This window comes from Lipotes vexillifer, unplaced genomic scaffold (assembly GCF_000442215.2).
Source record: "Lipotes vexillifer unplaced genomic scaffold, Lipotes_vexillifer_v1.1 scaffold496, whole genome shotgun sequence".
Classification (NCBI taxonomy): domain Eukaryota; kingdom Metazoa; phylum Chordata; class Mammalia; order Artiodactyla; family Lipotidae; genus Lipotes; species Lipotes vexillifer.
This window is the reverse complement of record NW_006786690.1, coordinates 29,478-50,364: the sequence shown is the minus strand read 5'-3', so window position 1 is coordinate 50,364 and position 20,887 is coordinate 29,478.

Below are 20,887 nucleotides of genomic sequence, written 5' to 3'. Positions count from 1 at the left end.
TCAGATATCTATCTATATAAGTGATTAAAAATCAAAATAGAATGGAGAAATAGAAGGTACATTATGAAGCTTTCATGAGTTTAGAGATACAGAAAAACATTATAAACCATAAAGGTCTGATCTTTACCAGGAAACTTGAGAAGATGAGAAGCTATTAATCCAAGTGCCTTAGAGAATGCCAACACCGGATTATCCATCCTCCTTTGTTTAGAAAGATAAGGAAGAAGGCTAGTGAATTTTTACATAGGAGTTACCATAAAATTTAAGACAGATCCAAATGACTTCCAAATCATGTCATTATAAAAAGACTGTCTAAGTCTTTTAATTAAAAAGACAAAGAGCTTTTCTATAATATTGGAATGTTTGTTTTAATGATTCCAGGAAGTATTTACTTGTAACCCTGAGGCTAATAACTCTTATTGTAGAAAACTACATTTTTTTAGAAAGCTACATTATAAAAAGAATGTTTGTTGTAGAAAACAGTGGTTATTCATTTAAAGCTGTAAACTATTTTTGTTGTAGAAGGTTAATTTTATTCCAGTTTGGTGATAAATTAACCCCCTATGACCTCACTGATCTAGATCTAATTAACTTGACAAGTATAAAAGTCTAGGCAGAGTCTCCTAAATTTGATAATGCATGTAAATACTTTCCTTCATGTGAAAAAGTTATCTTATAAAAGATTAAATATAAAACTCTAACAGATTAATAAAAAGCAATACAAAGAATGAAATTCTGATACATGCTACAACACGGATGAGCTTTGAAAACATTATGTCAACTGAAATAAGTCAAACACAAAGGACAAATACTGTATGATTCCACCTGATGAGGCGCCTAGAATAGGCAAATTCATAGAGACAGAAAGAAGAACAGAGGTTACCAAGGTTACCAGGAGCTGGGGGAAGGGAGAACGGGGACTTATTGTTTATTGGTACAGAGTTTCTGTTTGGGATGATGAAAAAGTTCTGGAAATAGATAGTGGTGATAGTGTACAACCTTGACAATATACTTAATGCCACTGAATTCTTCACTTAAAAACAGTTAAGATGGCAATTTTTATGTTATGCATATTTTACCACAATAAAAAAATACTATACAAAAAAAAAGCAATTCAAAGGAAACAATGTAATATTTTCTAAAAGACAACTAACCTGGATTAAAACATCAATGACATGAAAAATCCAAAAATGTAGAGGAATTGCTCTAGATTGAAAGAAAATTGAGGGAATTCCCTGGAGGTCCAGTGGTTAGGACTTGGCCCTTTCACTGCTGTGGGCCCAGGTTAAATCCCTGGTCGAGGAATTAAGATTCCACAAGCCACGCGGTGCAGCCAAAAAATAAATAAATAAAAGAGAATAGAGAGACCCTAAAACCAAGTGCCATGAGTGAACTTTAATACAATCCTTATCTGGAAAAAAAATCTATAAAATATATTCTTGTATCAATTGAGGAAATTGGAACCTGAACTTGCAATTAGAAGATATTATAGAATTATATGTATTAACTTTCTTAGGTGTGGTAATAGTACTGCATTTATGTAGACGAGTGTTGTTATCCTCCGGAGATATATGAATTATTCACTATTTCAAGGCTAAAGGGCCATGATGTCTATGGCTTTCAAATAGTTCACAAAATTTTTAAAATGCAGAGAGAAATTAAAGCAAATGTAGCAGGACTTTCCTGGTAGCACAGTGGTTAAAATCTGCCTGCCAATGCAAGGTACACGGGTTCGATCCCTGGTCCGGGAATGATCCCACATGCCACAGAGCAACTAAGCCTGTGTGCCACAACTACTGAAGCCAGCGCGCCTAGAGCCCGTGCTCCGCAACAAGAGAAGCCACCGCAATGAGAAGCCCACACACCACAATGAAGAGTAGCCCCCACTCTCCACAGCTAGAGAAAGCCCACACAGCAACGAAGACCCAACGCAGCCAAAAATAAATAAATAAAAATTTTTAAAAATAAAGCAAATGTAGCAAAATGTTAGCAGTTGTTGAATTTAGAGGAAGGGTAGCTGTGTGCTCATTGTTTTATTCTTTCAACTATCGTGCGTATTTGAGAATACTAGAAAAATCCAGAATCTTGATATTTCATCACAGGGAGAACAGTATTTGTAGGGAACACTTGCTATGTGTGCTCACGCAGCACACATACCCCTCTTCCTGTAACAGCACTTCCATTTACCTTCTGGGCATTACCCTCCCCCAGTGTATGCCCACTTATTCTAAATTTCAGTCCAGGTGTCCTCTCCTTCCCTGAACCAAAAGGGTAGGTGCACAACCCATGTCAGATCAATCAAACGCTCCCTTGTAAGAATTTAACCTAGGGTAGATTAACACAAGGGACACCTGATAGTGCCTAGAGGTACTGCTCAGCACCTCCTGCTTCCCAACTCCCTAGAGCTACCCTGTGTGCTTCTTCTGAGGCTTGCCATTTAGCTTTTGCCTCACTGAGCTAACCCATTCTTTCCAATAAAATATTGTTGTTGTCATGAAGACCAGAATTGGTCACTGACTTTGACCAGTGAACCATTTTAACACCAATCCAATGTTATTTTTACAAAAAACAAACACACAAAAAGCAAACAAAAACAAAAAAACACCTACAGAAGAAAGAACACCTACAGAGAAAATGCCTAGCATGAAAAATCTATTGCTTTTATATGAGGGTTAAAATCTTCCAGGCCGGAGACAAATTACAATTGTGAAGTGAGCTGTGAACCATAAAAACAATTTAAAAATTCAGAGTTTGAACAAGTGAAAGGTGAGAGACATATTAAATTTACTCTCTCCCTGGAATGCAGTCTCACTTTACTACCAAAGTAGGCAATGGGAGTGAAAGCAAGCTGAAAGCAGAAAAAGCTTCACCGCCTCAGCAGAGGATGGAATCTCGCGATAATATGGCTGCCGTTTACCAAGCGCCCACCGCCCTAGGCGCCGAGTTAGTCCTTCATATCCGTCACCTCACTGAATTCTCCCAACGGCAAATTTATTATCTATTATTTGGCTGTATATACTCTGATTATCTGCACTTTACAGAAACCTGGGGCTCAAGATTGTTAAATCTCTAAGTCGTAGACCTAGAAGGAGGAGGGGCAGGATCCAAACTCAGACGTGTGACTACAGCACTGGGGCCGTAGCACCAGGAGGGCGAGCAAGCTCCAGCTTCCTGGTCCAGCCTCAGATCAGCATCCCAGCGGCCTAAGCCCCTCCCCTTCAAGTTCCTGAGCCAATCCAGAGAGCGGTCAATAGATGCTGAGAGACTCTGCTTCTCTCCACCCACTCTGGACCCAAGAGCCTCCTTTGCAGACACCTTCCACAGCACCCAGTTCCTGGCTCTCAAGGGTCTCCTGAGTCACCTCTGCTACCCGCAAGAACTGGGTCCGGGGGAGCCGTAGCCACCTCTGTGCCACACACTCCCAAGTTATGGCACCTGCTAACCCCCGCTTCGCCGTGTTAACTTCATCGACAGAAAGTAGATTTCTCCCGCTCCCATTCGCCTTGACCTAGTAAAGCCTAAAGGATATAAGCATGGCTTTTGGAGCCAGATACACCTAGGTTCAAGTCCCTGCATCACCACTGCCTGCCCGTGTGTAAGTTTCTTCATCTTCAGGCTCCCAACCTAAAATTAGGAATGATAACCCTATTTTTATAGCAGGCTTGTTGTGAGGATAAGATGCACTAACCTATAGAAAGCATCTAGCACAGTGCATGGCACTTTGTAAGCACTTGATAAACAACAGTTCTTATTTTCTTACTTTCATTGTTATCCCCACACTGTAGTCTGTCCAGCCTTTCAACCCCGATTTTGTACTTTGGGGTCTAGATCTCCTGCCTTTTCTTGTCAAAAATTTTTTTCCCTCTCTCTCTAGAAGTGAATCCAAACCCTGGGAGGGTTCCCAGTTCCCTGGTGGGTCTTCTTTATTTAGACAGATCTTCCAGAAACAAGAATTTAGCTTGCCTGACATTTTCATTTATAAAACTTATTTCCAGGTAAAGTTTTGCTGCAATGCCCACCAGTTTTCATCTAGAACTTGAATGTAGGTGATTATGCCCCTGGGGGCACCAGTAAAGGATGGAGAGGTCACGAGGTGGGGCTGGAGCCTGGGCCTCAAGTCAGCTGGGCCTGAGCCTGCTCTTGCTGGCTGTGAGGCGTGCACACTAGTTCTCAACTCTGAACCTTAATTTCCTCATCAGCTATAACATGGAGAGCCTGGCTCTTAACCTGTAGGGATGTAGTGAGGAATCCACGAGATAGCAACTGGAAAGCCCGCGTGCCTGGCACAGAGTAGGCAAGGGTAATGTCAGTTTCCTTCCCCCTAGCAGACCATCACTGTCATTAGCATCCTAAAAGAGAGGTCCCACCACTAAGGAAGCAAGGCTTCCCCTCTCCTATCGCATTTTCTACCTTTTCCCTAGTCACTCCTTTTGCTTCTCTGAACCTTAGTCATTCTGCAGTTGGGGGTGGGGCAACACAGGAAAGAGAGGCGGTTCCTGGGACTCAGCCAGCCACAAAGTGGCCCTGCTCAGTTGCCATCTGGTCAGGAGCCAGACTTGCTGCTTAGAAAAGCACATACGTTCTGGGCACTACTACCTAAGGGAAAAACTCTGAGACACTTCAAAAACAGCAGTAAAGACGATTAAAGAGTTAGAGAAAAGGGCCTGTGAGGAAAGTCTATAGAACCTAGATTGTTTAGGTTAAGGAAGTGGAGGCAGGAGGGGAAGCCTGGGCTTCTGAGAAACAAGTTTCCAAAGAGACGAAGCCAAACAAAATAAAATACGTACAGTGGTAGGTCAATGTTGTAGATTGGGAGGGGTGAGTGGTGGGTGACAGTGGAAGGGTCTTGGCGGGTCCACTGAGGCAAGACCTGAAGTCGGGGGATTTCTGTAAGAAAAAGAATGCAAAATTATTACCACAAAATTGCTAGGGCCCTTCCTGGGCTTTGAATGGTATATGCTGGTGAGGGACCCTGGAGCTCTGTTGATTTCACCACTAATCAAGTAAATTTACTTCCAATCGATGGTGTGACAAGTGAGCTGGTAACAGATCTGAGAAACGGTCACAAAGCTTGATTGTTCTGCAAACTCTGCCTGGCAATGCCTTCTTCCCCTAACTAATGCCTTTTTAGCCTGCAAAACGCAATGCCAGCCTGCTCTCCTCTCAGACATCTTACCAGATGCAGCCCTTCCCCGCCACAGTGGTTCAGTGCCTCACCTTCGCGTGTGCACCTGTCGTCTGTCACACACTGCGCTTATATGGACCACTCCACCTGTGCATTAGTTATCTAATGCTGCATAACACATTTCTCTAAAATGTAATGGCTTAGAACCATAGGCATTATCTCACCATTTCTGTGGATCAGGTGTCCGGGCATGGTTTGTCTTAAGGCTCAGCTAGAAGAGATCGGCTTCCCAGCTCACATGATTGTTGGCAGGATTCAGTTCCCCACAGGCTTTTGGACTGAGGCCTCAATTCCTCAAGAGCTGCTGGCCGGAGGCCTCCCTCAGTTCCTTGCCATGTAGACCTCTCCATCAAGCAAGCATGGCAGCTGACTTCATCAGAGCGAGCAGATGAGAGGGCAAGAGACAGAGTGGCAGAAAAGTGACAGTCACAGTCCTTTGTAACCTAATCACAGAGGTGACATCCTATCACTTTGGTGATATTCCATTCATTAGAAACAACTCACTAGGTCCAGCTCACACTCACATGTAGGGAATTACACAAAGTCGTAAATACCAGCAGGTGGGGGTCATTTGGAACCTTGTCCAAAGCTGCCTACTACAAATGTCACTCCTGCTCCATCTTGTCACTGCCTGTTGTCCTGCCTGTCCCTGCCAGTCCATTATGAGTGCTTTGAAGACAGGAACCACAATTTACTCACATCTTAGTGCTCCTTAGGGACTGGCACAGGCCTCTGGGGCTTGTTAAGTGAATGGATAATGAATAAATGAATGACTGGTTATTCCCTGTAGCAGAAATGGAACCAAAGGCAAGTGTATCATTTTAATTAAGAGAGTGTGCTATTTATTACCTTTTCACCCAGTCACTGCATTTCTAGAAAATTAAGGAAATAATCAGGAAGTAATTACAAGGATATATTTAGAAGTTTGTAAGTTAGTTGCAAGGATGGTCTATAGAATTGTTTATAACAGCAAACATCCCCCTCAAAAACAAAAACAACTAACCTGTAAACTACCTGAATGTCCAATAATAAAGGATTGATTAATGCATTATGTTACAGTCCTACAATGGATATTCTGAAGTCATTAAAGTGAAAAATATTGAACAGTAGTAAATGACAGGGAAAGATGCTTATAATATTGTACATTATTTTAATATTGTATAATGCACATTATTTATTGTACGTCTAGAAAGCAGGTTACAAAGCAGTGTATGTATTTCACATTTTTACAAAGTAAATATACACATAGAAAAAGTCTGGAAGGACTTAATCAGTTTTGAATGGCCATGAGGTTCAGATAAACTGATTTTAAATTGCTTAAACAAACAGGTATGTGTCTCTTTTGTTTGTTTGTTTTTTTCACATAACAAGATGTCTGAAAGTAGGCAGCCTCTGGCCTTGGTTCTCTCTGGCTCAGTATCACCGTAGTTCTTTAGGCCTTCCCCTCATGCTTGCCACCTCATGGTCATAAGATGGCTGCCCCAGCTCTAGGAATCACATACACATTCAAAGAAGGAAGAACAGCTAAGGGGAAGCTCCAGTCATGGCTAACTCTTTACTAGGAAAGCAAAAGGTTCTCCAGAAGTCCCCCACTATACTTCCCTAACTCTCTCATTGGCTGAGTGACATGGACATTCCCAGCTACAAGGGAGGCTGGGGACACTAGAAACAGAAATTTCATGATTGGCTTCAAAAGTCATGATGTATACCCTAGTTACACAACTACCTAAACAAACTTGAAGGTCTGTTAGCAAAGAAAGGAGCAGGGACATTGGGTAGGCAACTAGATCTTGCCCCCTTTAGATAGGACATGCTGTCCACTTTGTCACTGTCACTATCACCTCACTCTTTCTAGTCTTACACCTGGATTGCTCTACTCAGTTAATCATCTGCTAGTCCCTGAGGGCATCTGAGCTTTCAACATTTGAATGTAAAACTCAAGATTAGGGGGCTTCCCTGGTGGTGCAGTGGTTGAGAATCTGCCTGCCAATGCAGGGGACACGGGTTCGAGCCCTGGTCTGGGAAGATCCCACATGCCGCGGAGCAACTGGGCCCGTGAGCCACAATTACTGAGCCTGCGCATGTGGAGCCTGTGCTCCATAACAAGAGAGGCCGCGATAGTGAGAGGCCCGTGTACCGCGATGAAGAGTGGCCCCGCTTGCCACAACTAGAGAAAGCCCTCACACAGAAACGAAGACCCAACACAGCCATAAATAAATAAATAAATTTAAATCATATGGGCTTCTAAGAAGACCTCTGCTTAAAAAAAACAAAAAACAAAAAACCTCAAGATTAGAAAATGTGAAAAAATCGCTAGCTGTCCTTCATTATTCATCATTTCCTTCTTTCTTCTGGTAACATAGCAACCTTCACCCCAAGAACTAGCAGGGCATATGGTTGCCCAGCTCTAGATCATATCTTCCAGCCTCCCTTGTGGCTAGCTGGGTGTGACCATGCAAGTGCTCACCGTTGGAAAGTGACCAGAATTGATATGAGCATCAACACTTCTACATCATATACTGAAAGGAAATTGTTAGCCATCTACGTCCTCTTTTCCCCCTTTCCCACAGGCTGGGAATGTAGATGTAGTGGTGGAGAGCTTGCTTCAACAATGTTCTAGGAGAGGGCAGAGCAACAAGATAGAGGGAACCCGTGTCCTTAAAATGACCACGTGGGGCAGAGCCACTTACTCACCACTGGACTCGTGCTGACCCACTCATAGGCTTAAAGAGATAAAACAACAACAACAACTAAACAAGATATGTATTTTTAGAGTATCCTGTACTTTTTTATCTCTTTATTAAAACAGCTATTCCGTTCCCCAACTAATATAGAAAACAAACTGCATTATACTAATGTTTGTCGTTAATAGTTGAAAAGGGGGTTGGAGCTAAGTTGAAAAAAGAGAAGAGTCAAATAAGTGCTGGAATAGGAGAAAATGTTATTGTAAAGAGGTCTTGGAAAATACAAAGGCCTTCATTACCGGAGGAGGCACCTGAACTATTAACAGGCAGGACATTGATAGAGCTTGGTCAGAAGCCCTGCTGCGCTCTGCTTTGACCTAGAATGGAATTAATATGGTTGAGGCTGAATCTAAATACAAAGACCAGGGTGAACATGAACAGTGCAGCCTGAATGGCACAAAGACCCATCGTTCAAGAAGGGTCTGTGCAGCTGTGAATTAGGTGAGAGGGTCTCTCAGTCAGGGTCCTTAGGTTGGGAGCAACAGAAGGCAACTGTGACTCTCTCAAATAAAACAAACCAAAAAGGAATTTATTAAAAGGACATGGAGGAGGTCAAAGAATCTACAGAAGATCTTGAGAGCCAAGTTCCAGGAAAGAACAAGATCCAGGTAAGTTCTGGGAATCCCACTAGCAGAAACTTCTAATTTCCCAGAATTAGAAGTCAGAATCACCTGGAGGGCTTGTTAAAACAGAGATTTCTGGGGCCTACCCCCAGGATTTCTGATTCAGCTGATGAAGGGTGGGGCCCTGGAACTCGTATTTCTAACATTTCCCCAGAGGCTGATGCTGGTGGGCCTGGGGCCGCATTTGAGAACCGCTTCTCTAGGTAAACACGTCAAATGACTCAGCACCGACTGCCTTCCATCTCCGTGTCCTCACTCAAGATTCCAAAGTCCTAAGAAAGTCTAGTTGACTCAGAGTTGAGTCACTCCTGTGGTCAGAGTGGTAGGGTCCTGTAACTGGCAGCCCTTTGAGTCTCACATGGGTTGGGGGCAGTGGGGGGCTGGGAAGGAAGTTCCCCAAAGGAAGGCTTGCTGGTCAGACAAAAATAGAAGATGGCCAAGCTGAATGCACAACTCTCAACATCTGGAGCAAGATCTGCTGCAGCAAATTCTCTCAGCACAGACAGTTCCAGAGGAGAAAACTTTTTAAAAAGAAAAGAGAGAAGGGAAGGAAAATGTGGACTCTTGGACAGTTATCTTTATTCAAACTTCATTCTATTTTCCAGCCCAAGATAGGAGACTCCTGCCCCCTAGAGGCCAGAAATCAATTCCACAGCTGTCTTGGTGACTTAGAGAAGCCCCGAGGAGGCAGTGAACTTTGCACTGAGGACAATTTTGACCAGTTAGGCCACTGCCCAGGACAACGTGTCATCATGCATGCTGTAGCTTTTCTCAGCCGCAGAGAGACTGACACCAACAGATATTTCCTTTAAAAGCCTAAACATATTTTTGCATTATATTTTATATGCTCATAATGAATTTTTTCCTTCAGAAAAACTTTGAGAAAAAAAATGTGTTAACCTAAGTAACCAAGCCTATAGTTCTGTAAGTCTGTATTGCTGTCTATCAAATTTTCTTAAAATGAGGCTCACCTGAGCTTATAAACCAATATGATATGATGATTTAACATAGCAACATGGAGTGTGTTAAAAACATCATGTTCATATTTACACAGCAATCAATGTCATATGCCATATTAACAGGATAAAGGACAAAAATACATGATTATCTCAATAGATGCATAAAAACATTTGACAAAATCCATCACTCTTTCATATAAAAACACTCAACAAACTAGGAAGAGAAGGGATCTTTCTCAACCTGATAAATGTCACCTACAAAAACCCCACAGATAACACCATACTTAATAGTGGAAAACTGAATGTTTTCCCTTAAGATCAGTTGTAAAGATTACTGGTTGCCAGGGGCTGGGGGAGGGGGAAATAGGAATTTACTAATGGTACAGTGTTTCTTTTTGGGGTGATAAAAATGTTCTGAAATTAGATAGTAACAATGGTTGCACAAACTTGTGAATGAATGTACTAAAAACCACTGAATTATTCACTTTAAAATGGTGAGTTTTGTGATATGTGAATTATATCTCAAATAAAATTGTTATTAAAAATATATATTTACATGGGAGCAACTATTGATTGTGTAGCTAGAAGTGGGGAGAAATCCCATGATCCCTGGAAGCTTGTTTGGGACAGAAGGAGAATTGTTATAATATTCTCTTTAACTTCCCAAAAACTGGTGGCAAGGGAGCCCAGTTGAAGAATTTAGTTTTGTTAAAGAAAAAAAAAAAAAAACCCTATAATTGTCGGGTATACTTGCTCCTTTGTTTCAAAGGGCACTTCAGTGTTCCCTGGGTCAGTTTCAGCCTGAGGTTTAGCCTGGGGTCTAGAACAGAGAAGAAAATACCTCACCTTATAGAGTAAGAGAAGTTTTACAACAGACTGCTGGAGACTAGAATGGAGTTAGAGGCTGGAGGAGATGGTAGCAAGCTGACGCCCAAGAAGGGATAGAGCCAGAAATAAATTCCTCTTGGAAGTAATGGCCCATGAACTTTTAGGACAGTGATGTCTTATAGATAACTTTAAGTGGGTGCTTCTACTGTGCTGAAATTCTCCCTGTGTGTCACTAAAGCCTCAGTAGAACCTGCTAAATGTTAGGAATACTTGGAGAAATGAAGGAATCAACAACTTGTCCAGAAGGGGCTGGGAGAGCCTGCGAGAAAAAAAAATAGCACCAAAGGAAAAACAGTAACAATGAGACAAACTATTTCTTGGGCTAGCCTGGGGGATGTGGCTCCAAATCCACTCAATCCCTTGGCTAAAATCACAGGAATTAGGGGGAGAGGGCTGGAGACCAAGTTAAGGATGGTTTTGGCTACATGTAAGAAAAAACCCAATTCATGATTACTTAACCAATAAGGAAATGTTATTGTTTCACAGAATGAGAAATCCTAGATTAGACTGGCTTCAGGGCTGGTTAATTCAGTAGTTTAATGATGTCATCAAGGGCCCAAAGTTCTTTGCCTCTTGCTGCTCTGCTATCCACAGCTGTTGGCTTATCTTCAGGCCATGATAGATCCAGCTACCCTGATTGCATATTAAAGTGAATCCATGTATTGATTCGAATGCTTTTGATTACAAACATCAGAAATCCAACCTAGGTGAGCTTAAGGAAAATAGGAATCCAAGGGGACTTCAGGCATATCTGAATCCAGGAGGGCATCAGAACTTTCCTTCTTTCCATCTTTCAGGCTTATTTGACTCTGCTTGGCATCACTCTCAGACAGGAGATGGCTGCTGGCATGCCAAACCTTCAATGCCGTGTATCTCATGCTGAGCGTGAGAGACAGAGACAGAGAGACCTTTTTTCTAATGTCCATTTGACAGATTTCATGAAGGGATTCTGATTAAGTCACCGGCCCATCCCTATCCCTGGATCAATCACCAGAGACACAGGACAAAAACCTTGGATTGGTCAGCCTTGGGTCTTCTGCCCACCCCTGGGACTTAGAGTCAGAACCACCCAAGCCACAAGGACTGAGCTGCATTTTGGAGAGGAGGAATGCTTCTCCATTGGAAGACAGTCTGAGCAATGAAAGTGTGTCTGCCATTTGCCAGAAGGCTGTCAGACATGAGTACGTGGGATTCCAATGCGAACTAAGGTTTAATAGGCACCCTCTAAGAAACCAGAAGGGAAGGGTGAAAGGAACTGGAAATTTTGGGGAGCCTACCATGTGCTTTCCCAAGGTCGCAGAGCTAGGACATGGCGGAGCCTGGATTTAAATCCATGCCGTTTTAGTTCCAAAATCCATGCACTTAGCACTGGGGGGACTGAGCAAAGGCAGAGGGGCCACGACAGAGAAGAGCTGTGCTGTTGAGACAGAGAAAGCTGTCCAGCAGACACCATGGCGGAGCACTTAGCCCAGCCTGGATATGAATCAGGGAAGTCTTTCTGGAGGAGGAGATATTTGAACCGAGGCTTAAGGGACAGTAGGTGTTTGTCAGAGGAATAAAGGAGAGAAGCAAGAAAAGAGGTTGTCTGGCTAGGCAGGGGAGGTCACAGAGGCCAGAGTTTCGGCTTTGGACACTGTCTCCACGGGATAGGGGCTTTCTTATCCTGTCTCCTCCCAGCTCTGCCCCCATGCCATCACACCACAACAAGTCATCCTTGTTCTGACAAACATAGTTATTCAAGTGGGGGTTTCCAGAAATATTCTCATAGTGGTTGGGACAGTGGTCTGGGTTCTGTCATCTGCATCCTGTGTGACGATTACCTAGTCACTTCCCCTCTTTAGGATAAAACTACCTTATCCATAGAGTTGTAGCGGGCAAATTGACTGTGGTGATGGTTGTACATATCTGTGACTATATTAGAAACCATTGAATTATACACTTTAAATAGGTGAATGTGAATTCTATCTCAATAAAGCTGGGTGTTTTTTTTAAATTGTAGTGGGCACTGTGATGGGGGAAGTTTGGCCTAAGGGCTGCAGAGCTGTTGCAATCAAGGCTTTGTTACTTTATAGCCAGGTGGGTTTATGTACATTTTTCTTTTTACTTTATCTCTCGGAACTTCATTTTCCTCATTGTAAGAGGGGAATTATGTCTTTATCTTGTTTAGGTGGTGAAGGAACAGATGCAGTCGGGGGCTGGAATGCTTAGAATTCTGGCTCCATCACTGACAATCTCTCTGTGTCTGCACATCCTCATCTATTTAATGGGGATAATAGTACCTTATTTATTGCATTGTTGGGAAGATTGTACACTTTGATACCTAGAGTTGATACCTATAAAGTTCTTAGACCTATGTCTGGCATGTGGTTCAATAGTTCATAAAAATTGTAGCTAGTTTATTATCTCTATTTCATATCCTGGATTCTATTTGGGATCTTCTAGACAAGGTTTAATTGCCCACCTAAACCTAGTACTGGACTCCCTGAGGACTGGGGATTCCCCATACCTGAGGCTTGTCCTAAAGGTAGTACACAATTCTGTCGGTGGTCTGCAAGCCCATGTTCCTCTTTTCTAAAAATGCCTTTCCCATAGAAGTGGGCTTCAGCAGTCCCCAGCCATAACTGAATGAATAGGGGTGGATCCCCTCATCCAAGCTGGACCAGTCAACTTCTCTCTTCCAGATATTTGGACTCTGGGATGTGTTAGCAGGTGATGCTGAAGCTGAGAGGTGACATTGGCTGGATAGCCATTTTGCACCATGTAAATGGGAATGGCAAGAACTCAGAGAGAGAACCATGGAAGACTCACAAAGAGTGACAAGAAACCTCAGAGGGAGAAGGAGAGAACGGTTCTGCCAGGAATCCTGGTGCATTTCCATTCAGTCAATCAACAAATTTATTGAGCACCTACTATGTGCCACGCCCAGGGATATCACAGTGAACAAGAGGACAAATTCCTGCCTTCAGGTACAATGGGACACCGCTGAAAGGTTTTGTACAGGGAAACAACACAATCTTATTACATTTTTAAAAGATCGCTCTGGCTGTTGTGTGAGGGGGACAAAGGAAGTGGGGGGGGGACAAAGGAAGAAGCAGAGAGAATGTTGCAACCATCCAGGCAAGAGCTGAAGATGGCTAGGCTAGGGTGGTGTGGAGGGAGTGGTGAGCAAAAGTGGGAGTCTGGTTCTATTTAGAAGTTTCTAGTTCCTGGTTCTAGTTCCTCATGAGACCTGTCTACTTCCTGCCCTCAAGTGGTTGTCTAGATTTCCCCCTCCCTTCCTCCCCCATAATGTTTTTCTTGCTTTGGCTAGTGTGTGACAAGGATTCTGTTATTTGCAACTGAACCATTCCTGACTAAGACACCTTGGCTCTTCAGGCTGGTCTAATTCACCACTGTCTAGAACATGACCAGTTTCATTTTCCCTGTGTTAAGGAAAGTGTTTTCTCTTATGAGTAATCCACATAGGAATTAACAACCTCCTGAAGGAAACTTTTCTTCCAGAGAACTTTCAAAGGAAGCAAAGATTTATTTTATGATGTGAGAAAAATGCTTGTATCATATGCCACCTCCAGTTATGCCCACAACATCAGATAAGGGGACAGTATAATAGTAACAGTTGCTAAAATATGGAGCTGATTATACTCCAGGCCTTGTCCTAAAAGCTTTATACGTATTGGACTTCCCTGGTGGTGCAGTGGTTAAGAATACGCCTGCCAATGCACAGGACACAGGTTCGAGCCCTGGTCAAGGAAGATCCCACATACCGCGGAGCAACTAAGCCCGTGAGCCACAACTACTGAGCCTGCATGCCACAACTACTGAAGCCAGCATGCCTAGAGCCCGTGCTCCGCGACAAGAGAAGCCACCGCAATGAGAAGCCTGAGTACCGCAATGAAGAGTAGCTCCCGCTCAACACAACTAGAGAAAAGCCCGCACCCAGCAGCGAAGACCCAATGCAGACAAAAATAAATAAATAAATAATATTTTAAAAAATAATAATTATTTTTTTAAAAAGCTTTGTACATATTAACTCATTTAAGCCTCAGAGCAACCCTGTATAAGGTAGGCTGTCATTGTTCTTATTTTACAAATCTATCATTGCTCCCATTGTACAGATGGGAAAACTGAGGCACAGAAGGTTCAGTAAGTGTCTAAGATCACAAAACTAGTAAGTGATAGATCTGTGATTCAATCCAGGCATTCGAGTTCCATGCTCTTAGTTAGTGTTTCTCAACTAGGAGCACTGATGGCTTTTTAGGTGGGATGGTTCTTTGCTGTACAGAACTGTCCATCTCACTCTTGTGGTTAGTTTAGTGTCCCTGGCTTTGTATACATGAACTCAGTTTAATCCTATTGCTGACCCTATGAGTTAGGTATTGTTATTCTCATCCCCATTCTACAGAAAACTGAAACCCAGGGAGGTTCGTAGCTTACCCTGAGTTACCCAGCTCATAACAGGGGAAGCCAGCATTTGAACCCAAGCGGTCTGACTCCAGGTCCTGTGCTTTTAACCATCCTGCTATCCTGCCTCACTAAGAGTTAACAGACTAGACTAGGTATGGGGTGCCCTGGCCAGATAGGACCTTTAAGTAGAGTCCAGCAGGCCTTTCAGAGTGGGCTCGGCAGCTCAAAGGAGCCACTCCAGGCTGGAAAGGCAAAGACTGGCAGGAACCAGTGACCCTTTCCTCATGCAGGACTGGCCAGCAGGTAAGGGGGAAAGTGGTGTGATTAGAAAAAGTCTAACCTGTAAAGGACACAGCCGGGGAACAGGATAATCAAGGAGTCGGAATCAGGAATCCACAGCAGAGTGAGGCCAAAGTAATGTCAGGAACGTTGGACTGCTGTGTTAGTGCCTTGTCTTCTCCCACTTGTTTTTTCTTCAGCTCCTCCACCTGCAGCTGGTCCTTCCCTTAAAGGTATAAAGTTGCCAGGGACATCCTGGGCACTCCTGGGCCTGTAACTCTTACCTTCAGACTCCCAGATATGCTCACACATGGCTCATGGCAGGGCTAATTAGTAGCATTTTGGATAAAGCCACTGGTGGCTGATACCAAGAAACAAATCTTCTGGCTCTATAATCCCACTCTAAAAATAACGACAAAAACCGAAAGCCAGGGGCCTGGAGATATTGGTGGCTGCCATCCCTGTCCTTGTACCTTTAAGCTAACTGCACATCACAAGCTACAGAGTCTGAAAAGCAAAATTGTGAAAAGCAGGACACCACCCAGGACACCCACTGTCCATTGCCCAGGACACCACCTCACTTTGTTTTTTTTGTTTGTTTGTTTGTTTTTGCGGTACGCGGGCCGCTCCGGATGCGCAGGCTCAGCAGCCATGGCTCACGGACCTAGCCGCTCCGTGGCATGTGAGAATTTCCCGGACCAGAGAACGAACCCGTGTCCCCTGCATCGGCAGGCGGACTCTCAACCACTGCGCCACCAAGGAAGCCCACTTTGAATTCAACCTTCTCTTCTTTAATTGAAGTTCAGCTCTGGGGCCTGGCCCTGACCCTTAACTCTGACTTCCATTTTCTGCCCTTTGAACTTGTGGGGGATTTTAACTCAGACTCTCTGCTCTGGTTCCTCTTATTCCTGCCCGCTTCAGGAGGAATGCCCCATCCAAGCTCAGATCTTTAGGACCTGTGCCTTGGTGAGCAATCACTTGTTTGCAAGTAGAAGAAACCCACTCAAACTAAAAAGGAAGAATGTATTATGAGAGCCCAGAGGTCTCACAGAACCCAAGGTCATAATTGCAGTCATGTAATAGGATGTTGAAATGGGGCCTTTCCCCACCTCTGTTTCTACAGAGATGCCAGTACATGGATATCATATCCCAAAGTGAATGTGAGGCTACCTCCTACATAGAAGTTACAGAGGAAAAGCATAGAATCAGCTTTATTACCATTTTCAGACCTCTCAGCCAGATCAAAGATATTAAAAGGTGGTCAGAATGCGGAAAGGGGAGATTTGATGAAGAGATATCTTTGGAGAGAGCCGTTGTCTGTACTGTTGTTCCCACCATCTTACCAGCCCAGGGTGGAAGGGAGAGTGGTGGAGAGGAACAGCATATACATTATTTCAAACCTTGGGAGGCAGTTCTTCAAGAGCAGGCTGCCTCTCCACACTGTGGCCTGGGGCCTGACTTCTCCCTAAGAAACCCTGAAGATGAGAGATGCCTCACCAACTACTTGGGCAACACTTATCAAGAACTTTCCATGTGCTAGGCACTGTTTTCTGTGCTTTCCCTGTATTAACTCATTTAATCCTCCCAACAACCCTGGATGGTTAGTGATGTATTTTGAAATGTGATGCTCTCACTCACCAACATATTGTGAATATTTTCCCATGTCAATAAATATTCTTCTGCCACATGGATTTAATGGCCACATGGTCTTCCTTTGCACAGCTGCAAGCCCTCATGGCTAAGCACATGGATTCTGGAGTCAGCCTGCCTATTTTCAAATCCTGTCTCTTCCAGTTACATATGGTATAGGACCATTTTTAGAAGGGAAATGAATGTATGTAACCCGTGACTTGACAGCCTGGATGTCCCCCACATCTCCAGCCCACTAGGGTCACCTGTCACTGCATTAATATTTCTTGAACATCTAGCATCTTCCAGAAACTAGAGATACAACAATGAATGAGACAGATGTATTCCCTAACTTCAGAGAGTTTATACTCTAGTAAGGGAGACAGGTAGTAGCAAGTAAAAATGCCAAACAAGAATGCAAAATCATGTAAATGATAGATTCAATGAAGTGAAAAAAGCAAGGGGCTGCTGAGATGGAGCAAACAGTAATTCTTGGGAAGTTAAGTAAAATTGGCTTGAACTCCGAGATCCTGGAGAGTGAGCGACTCGAGTCCCTCTCAATATCTCTAACGATGTGATTGGGCATGGAGGACAGTGGATCTATGGCTTCTGGCCTACTCTAGCTCCACTTCCCTTCTCTTGGTTACTTAACTCCTCGTCATTTGATAATTTCCTGGGATGAACAAGCAGGACATCAAGAATCACGATGCTGTTTGTTCTTGGATTAAATCCTCGTCTCAAGACATGTTTTGCCAACCAAGTCCTTGCAGGTCTTTGCAAACCCATGAAGCTTCTCTTTGGACATTATCTCATCCCAACCTCCCTCTCCCATTTCACAGATGGAGAAACTGAGTCTCATCATCTTCAATAATTTTCTAGAGAAATTTCAGCTTCTCCTCTGATTTGGAAAGTTTTCATGAGAAAATGCATATTCAAAGAGACAGAAATTGATCTGAAATTTCATCAAATGTTTATCTCAAGCTGTTAAATCATCATCATCAATCAGGGTACTTCCACATTCTAGATCTACAAGTGTCAAAGCCAAGGGAACTGAACAAGCTATATAGAAATGGATGTCTCAGAAAAGAGAAGTAGCTGCAGTGGACAGGAAGAACAACATCCTCAATTTTCAGGATATTTACAAAGTGTGTGTATGTGTTTTTCTTTCTAAGTTCCCTCTTCAAAGAAACGATCCCTCCTCAGTCCTGATGAACTTTTACTTATTGGCACACGCTGTTCACCTATGCTGTGAAAGGAACAAAAACTAAGTCAACTATGAGACACTTAGAATAATTATAGTGGTCAGTGCTGGCAAAGATGTGACAAAACCAGTACTTACACAATTTGCTGGTGACATTGTAACTGACATAGCCCTTTTAAAAGCATTTTTTTTAAGATGGAGAGCACAATTTTATTCTAAAAATAGATCTCAGTAACAATGAAATACCAAAAGCTGGTCATTATAATAAAAAAGGTAACAGGAATTTGCTTTAATTTTTTTCCTGAAAAATACAAAATTATCACTATAATATACTGCCAACTCTCATTTATCTGTATTTGAATTATTCATTTTATAGATTATCCAAGGACATTTTAAAATCATAGATTGGATTCTGCCTAATATTTAGACCTATACCTAGATTGATTTTATCTTCAAGTAAACACATTCTCAAAGAATGCAAACAAAATTGAACATTTGCTTAAATAAACATAATTAGGAAGATAAAGTGATGTTGAGGAAATGTTCTCCAAAGTGAAATTCTGGTTTGCATCACTGTTTTCTTCAATTTTTGCAGATAACAAAAAAAAAAAAAAAAAAAATGGCTGCGTTGAAGTGCTGGTATTTGAAAGTAACGAATTATACAACTTATAGGCAGAGGAAAGAGACAACTAAATTATTTCAAACCCAGAGCACAGGAAACTTTATAGGCAAATAACGACATTTAGTACTTAAAAAGTGGTTTTAGGGCTTCCCTGGTGGCGCAGTGGTTGAGAGTCCGCCTGCTGATGCAGCAGACACGGTTTCGCGCCCAGGTCTGGGAAGATCCCACATGCCGCGGAGCGGCTGGGCCCGTGAGCCGTGGCCGCTGAGCCTGCGCGTCCGGAGCCTGTGCTCCGCAATGGGAGAGGCCACAACAGTGAGAGGCCCGCGTACCGCAAAAAAAAAAAAAGTGGTTTTATATCTTCAAAATGCTAAAGAAACAAGTATTCAAGAAAATTTCAGGCCTGTCCACAATGTTCTGACTGACTTGAAGTACTGAAATATCAAGAATGCAGGAGACAAAACAAGTTAAATTTAAAAGGGCCCCATTACTATGAAATATATCTTAAGTATATTTTCCAAAGAAGTGAAAGCAGTGGTTGAAAGATCATTTGGGGCAACTTACCTATCAGTCACATCTCTTTTCAAACCAATGTAACCACATGTGTTTCATAATGTTTTCTCCACACTACATACATCCTATCATATCCATATTTTGGATAATTTTTATCACACATATTCATATCAATCAACCATAATGCACAGTGAGTAGAAATGATCCTTTTATATCAAAATTCTTGATATAATATTTTCAAAATTCTCTTGAAAATTCAGAGAATTTTCATTCTCTGAAAATTAAAAGCTGATCACAAGAGTCATCTTTAATTCCTATTAAATGTAAATGCATGTTCATTATGATTCTCAGCTCCTTTTTGGACTATCAGAAATTGGTGCGATTTGCTTTAACCATCTAAGATAGAAGAAATACTAACTTAGTATTCAGTGTGACTAAATACCGCTTTTGTCAAAATTTGACCGAGTTTTGAATGCTCCAATATAAACTATAAAACTGAAAACATTGCAAAATACATTGGCTAATATCGGTGTCCCTACAATACTGTGCTTTTTCTCCCCATTAACATAATGCATCTGGAAGTGCCTCCTCTTCAGCAAGGGAGGGAGGGGAGCTGTCTGAAGGAGACCCACATAAGGAAGTAGGATGCTTCCTGTCTTAAAAATTCCTGCTTTAAAACTTCATAAGAATCTATTCCAAAATACACTGGTGTTTTAGTACAAAAATGCTGTCTCGGGCTTCCCTGGTGGCACAGTGGTTGAGAGTCCGCCTGCCGATGCAGGGGACACGGGTTCGTGCCCTGGTCCGGGAGGATCCCACGTGCCGCGGAGCGGCTGGGCCCAGTGAGCCATGGCCGCTGGGTCTGCGCGTCCGGAGCCTGTGCTCCGCAGCGGGAGAGTCCACGACAGTGAGAGGCCCGCGTACTGAAAAAAAAAAAAAAAAAAAAGTGCTGTCTCCCCAAATCTTTGAGTAAAATGGACAGTGAATGAAAATGCACCATTTTCATCCTGTAGGTTTAGCAGCACCACAATCCCTGGCTTGATAAACACAGCAGTCATCAGTAGCTCAGAATTCTAAGTGTTGTTTTGGAAATCATATGATGGGCTTTTTTTTTTTCTTTTAATTTAAGTGTGTTTCCATTACACCAAACATTTCCAGATATAGAAAGCAGCTCTACAGCTCTTAAAAATATTCACCAAGGGGCTTCCCTGGTGGCGCAGTGGTTAAGAGTCCGCCTGCCGATGCAGCGGACACTGGTTCGTGCCCCGGACCGGGAAGATCCCACATGCCGCGGAGCGGCTGGGCCCGTGAGCCATGGCCGCTGCGCCTGCGCGTCTGGAGCCTGTGCTCCGCAATGGGAGAGGCCACAACAGTGAGAGGCCCGCGTAAAAAAAAAAAAAAAAAAAAAAAAAATTCACCAAATATGAAATTAACAGCTAAGTATGAAATGAAGCAGTATATACAGTGGTGACGATATCCTCACGGTACCAAATAATCTAACTTATTATTTAACACTGACAACGAAGTCTTTAAAACATTAGCATGTTAAACATTGCAATTCACTGAAATTATATCAACTGTCATGGAATGCTCAAAAGAAGTTATCAATAAAAATACAGCCTCTCCAACAGCTCTCTAACAGAGTTAAGCCCAGGTATTGTTTCTGGGTTTTTTCTGGGGTTTTTGTTTTTGTTTTTGGTATGTGTTTTGTTTCTAAACCAAGTACTAAGTTTTGGGAATTACCTGGTGGTCCAGTGGTGGTTAGGACTCTGCACTTCCACTGCAAGGGACACGGGTTCCATCCTGGTCAGGGAGCTAAGATCCCACAAGCCTCGTGGCA